The sequence below is a fragment of the Hevea brasiliensis genome, chromosome 2 (genome assembly GCF_030052815.1).
Source record: "Hevea brasiliensis isolate MT/VB/25A 57/8 chromosome 2, ASM3005281v1, whole genome shotgun sequence".
NCBI lineage: Eukaryota > Viridiplantae > Streptophyta > Magnoliopsida > Malpighiales > Euphorbiaceae > Hevea > Hevea brasiliensis.
In genome coordinates this window covers 17207874-17212650 of record NC_079494.1, presented here as the reverse complement: position 1 = coordinate 17212650, position 4777 = coordinate 17207874, and the positions used below count along the sequence as shown (strand labels likewise).

Below are 4777 nucleotides of genomic sequence, written 5' to 3'. Positions count from 1 at the left end.
TCTCTATCTCTGATCAAGATGTATTTATACTGTTTGATCCGGGTTCAACCCACTCATATGTTAGTGCTAGCATAGTTAGTTTCCTTACGATTTCGTGTACCAAAATAGATTTTAAAGTGCTAGTAACTAGTCCGTTAGGATAAGAGGTAGGGCGACAGAATTTAAGGGTACAGTAGACCCTTTAGAGGCAGAGTAGTGATTAAAGGTCCCTTAGGCAAATCCCACATCGACAAAGCACGGAAATTTTTTTGAATTCAAAAAGTAATGATATATAAAATGGGAGAACTAATCACTAGAGGCACCTTTTGGTGGAATGGCTGGGAGAGTTGGAAGAACTCCAGGGTTAAGCGTGCTCGCTTGAGAGAAATCCTATGATGGGTGACCTCCTGGGAAGTTCTCCATTTCACCTATGGGACAAAACCGTGAGGTATATGGCGAAAGCGGACAATTCCTCTAGTGGTTGGAGCTCGATCATTACAATTGGTATCAGAGCCACTCGCGTGTCCTCTTGGGCGATGGTGGGGCAAACCTTAGCGAGGACGCTGAGTCTCGAAAGGGGGGGAGAAAGGTCTCTTAGGTAAATCCCACATCGGCAAAGCACAGAGATGGTCTTGGATTCAAAAAGTAATAATATATAAAATGGGGAAACTAATCACTAGAGGCGCCTTTTGGTGGAATGGCCTGGAGAGTTGGAAGAACTCCAGAGTTAAGCGTGCTCGCTTGAGAGAAATTCTAGGATGGGTGACCTCTTGGGAAGTTTTTCATTCCACCTATGGGACAAAACCGTGAGGTATATGGCAAAAGCGGATAATTCCTCTAGTGGTTGGAGCCCGATCATTACACCCACAGTGGATGCCAACAATTTTGAATTAAAATCGGCATGGTTTCAAATGATCCAACAGACCCAGTTTGGGGGTTTACCAATAGAAGATCTGCACTACCACCTCCAGTGCATTCTTGCCCTTTTTTACACATTCAAGATGAATGGTATCTCTGATAAAGCCATTAGACTCAGAGCATTTCCATTTTCCCTTCGAGATAGAACAAGGAAGTGGTTAATTTCTCAATCAGCTGAAATATTCACCACATGGGAGGACCTCTCACAAGCCTTTCTATCAAGGTACTTCCCACCTGCAAAGACTGCAAAGTTGAGAGTTGAACTCAACACCTTTAAGCAAAGGGAAGGTGAATCACTCTATGATGCATGGGAGAGATATAAGGACCTACAGAGAGAATGCCCGCACCATGGCATAGAAGATTGGCTCCTGGTTCAGAACTTCTATAATGGGCTACTGCCCTCTAGAAAGAGCACAGTATATTTAGCAGCAAAAGGTGACCTGATAGAAAAAACAGTGGATCAAGCACTTGAACTTCTGGAGAGGGTTGCATATCACAACTATGAGTGGTCGAATGAAAGGGGAAATACAAGGAGAACAATAGGAATCCTATAAGCATGGTAAATACTCAATTTGACCAGCTCAAAAAAAGGCTTGATAAAATTCAGGGCAATGCTATAGGGATGAACAGTTAACATGATGACAGCTATGGAGGAGGATACATGAGTTCAGAGTATAACAGGTTCAATGAACTCCCCACAGAACAGATGAACTATGTGAATAATGGAGGAAACTTCAACCAGAGACAGCCCCACAACCCATGTTCAAACACATACAACCCTGGATGGGGGAACCACTCAAATTTCTCATGGTCAAATTCTCAGAATCAACCAATAAACAAACAGCAAGGGTACAGACCACCTGCACCCCCTGGATTTCAGAATAAGAGACTAAACCCTATACAGCCACCGCCACTCCCTCAGAACCAACAGCATGAATCAAGGTCAACCATGGAATCCATGATGGAAAGCTTTCTAGCAAACCAGCAACAGCAAAATGAAATGATCAAACTGCTAGCTTCTAGAATGGATGAACTTGCTACCCACAACAAGATGCTTGAAAATCAAATTGCTTAGCAAGCAAACTCTTCAAGCAAAGCTGTTGGTAAACTGCCTGGTCAATCAGAGATGAACCCAAAGGAGCATTGTAAGGCAGTTACATTGAGAAGTGGAAGAATTTTAGAACAATCAAAGGAAGTGCCAACAGGGGAAACCTCTGAAAAATCTAAAAGCCAAATAGAGAAGAAAGAGGAAGAAGCCAAAAAGGATCAGGGGGAGGAAACTGGGAAGAAAAAGAAGCTACCAGAGCCATATTAGCCTCCTCTACCTTTCCTCAGGGATTCTAGAAAGCCAAATTGGATAAACAGTTTGGAAAGTTTTTATAAGTTTTACAAAAACTTTATATCAACATTCCCTTCACTGAAGCACTCTCTCATATGCCATCCTACACCAAATTCCTTAAGGAAATTCTGTAAAAAAAAAAAAAAAAAAGTTGGAAGACTATGAGACTATTACTTTAACAGAGGAATGCAGTGCCATATTGCAAAACAAATTACCTCCAAAGCTGAAGGATCTAGGAAACTTCTCCATACCTTGTCTCATTGGTGACAAGAAAATAGACAACGCCCTCTACGACCTTGGGGCAGGTGTGAGTTGAATGCCTCTATCAATATGCCAAAAGCTGGAAGTCGGAGAACTAAAACCCACAATAATTTCATTGCAATTGGCTGACCAGTCTGTTAAATATCCTGTGGGAATACTTGAGAACATTCCTATCGAGGTGGGCAAATTCTTTATTTCAGTTGATTTTGTTGTCTTTGATATGGAAGAGGATATTCAAATCCCCATCATCTTGGGAAGACCTTTCTTGGCAACCGCTGGAGCAATCATAGACGTAAAAAATGGGCGACTGACTCTTAAGGTTGGGGATGAAGAAGTGGAATTCAACTTGTTTGACACAATGAAGCACAAATTTGAACCTGATGAATGCCTTAGAGTTGACATAGTTGACAAGTAAGTTGAGGAAGAATTTCATAAGACCCATCCTGAAGATCCCCTTGAAGCATGCATTGTGCACAGCCACAAAGCGAATGATAAGAACACAAAAATAACAGCCTATGCACAACATTTAGCAGCTCATCCACTCCTACCCTTGGCTCAAGCTTTCAAGGTGGAGGAACTGAAGGTGGAACAAACCAAAAGCAATCTGAAGAAAAATTCTGAACAGGTAAAACTCAAACTTCTTCCCTCTACGCTAAGGTACGCATTTGTGGACTCAAATTTTGAATATCCTGTTATTATTAATGCCAGTCTATCTGAAATAGAAGAGGAAAAATTGCTAAGAGTGCTTAGGACACATAGCAAGAGCATAGGGTATAAAATAGAAGACCTGAAAGGGATTCATCCTTCCATTTACATGCATAGGATACCTATGGAAGCAAACACTAAACCTACTATTGAACATCAAAGAAAACTTAACCCAAATATGAAAGAAGTAGTGAAAAAGGAAATTTTGAAACTATTAGATGTAGGTATTATATACCCGATCTCTGATAGTAAATGGGTTAGTCCAGTGCATATAGTACCTAAGAAAGGTGGGACAATTATCATTCAAAATGCAAACAATGAATTAATCCCTACTATGGTAGTTACTAGTTGGCGCATGTGCATAGACTGTAAGAAATTGAATAATGCCACCAGAAAGGACTATTTTCCTCTTCCTTTCATAAACCAGATGCTAGAAAGATTAGTAAAACATTCCTACTTCTGCTACCTAGATGGGTATTTGGGGTTCTTTCAAATTCCTATTCACCTAAAAAACCAAGAAAAGACCACATTTACATGCCCTTACGGAACATTTGCATATAAAAGAATGCCCTTTGGTCTTTGTAATGCCCCTGCTACTTTTCAAAGATGCATGATGGCTATTTTTTCTGATTATATTGAAAATATCATGAAAGTTTTTATGGATGATTTTTCTATTTATGGCACCATTTTTTATGATTGTTTGGCTAACCTATCCAAAGTGTTGCAAAGATGTGAAGAATCAAACCTATTCCTGAATTGGGAAAAATGCCACTTCATGGTAAGAGAAGGCATAGTTCTTAGTCACTTGATATTAGAAAAAGGGATTGAAGTTGACAAAGCGAAGGTTGAAATCATTGAAAAGATGCCACCACCAACATTAGTCAAAGGAGTACAGAGCTTTTTGGGACATATAGGCTTCTAAAGAAGATTCATCAAAGATTTTTTCAAAATAGCTATACCATTGACAAATTTATTAAATCAAGATGTTCCCTTTGATTTTGATGAAAATTGTCTTGTTTCTTTCAACAGGATAAAAGAAGCCTTGATTTCAGCACCCATTATGCAACCACTTTATTGCGAGCTACCATTTGAAATCATGTGCGATGCTAGTAATTATGCTGTGGGAGTAGTACTTGGACAAAGGAAAGATAAAAAGCTCCATCCCATCTATTATGCCAGCAAGACACTTGATGACGCACAAATCAATTATGCTACCATAGAAAAGGAATTCCTAGCAGTAGTGCTTGCAATTAACAAATTTAAATCCTACTTAATTGGGCCAAAAGTCATTGTATTCACAGATCATACTGCCATCCGTACCATTTGAACAAGAAGGAAGCGAAACCAAGGTTGATTCGATGGATTTTACTCCTGTAAGAATGTGACCTTGAAACCAATGACTAAAAGGGATCTGAAAATGTAGTAGCTGACCATCTTTCTAGGCTTAAACTAGAATACACAGGAGACATCAAGGATTTGCCAATTGATGATTCATTTCCCAATGAGCAATTATTAACCTTATCCCTAGTCCCTTGGTATACTGATTTTGTGAATTTTCTTATGTGTAGGGTCTTA

The 4777-nt window shown here is 39.7% G+C and overlaps 1 non-coding gene across 1 annotated transcript; it reads right to left on the bottom strand.

Moving 5' to 3' along the window:
- Window positions 1-1145: 1145 nt before the first annotated feature.
- Window positions 1146-1252, bottom strand: LOC131178123 (small nucleolar RNA R71). The gene has a single exon (XR_009147256.1). It is a non-coding gene; the product is annotated as a small nucleolar RNA R71 (small nucleolar RNA).
- Window positions 1253-4777: the final 3525 nt, after the last annotated feature.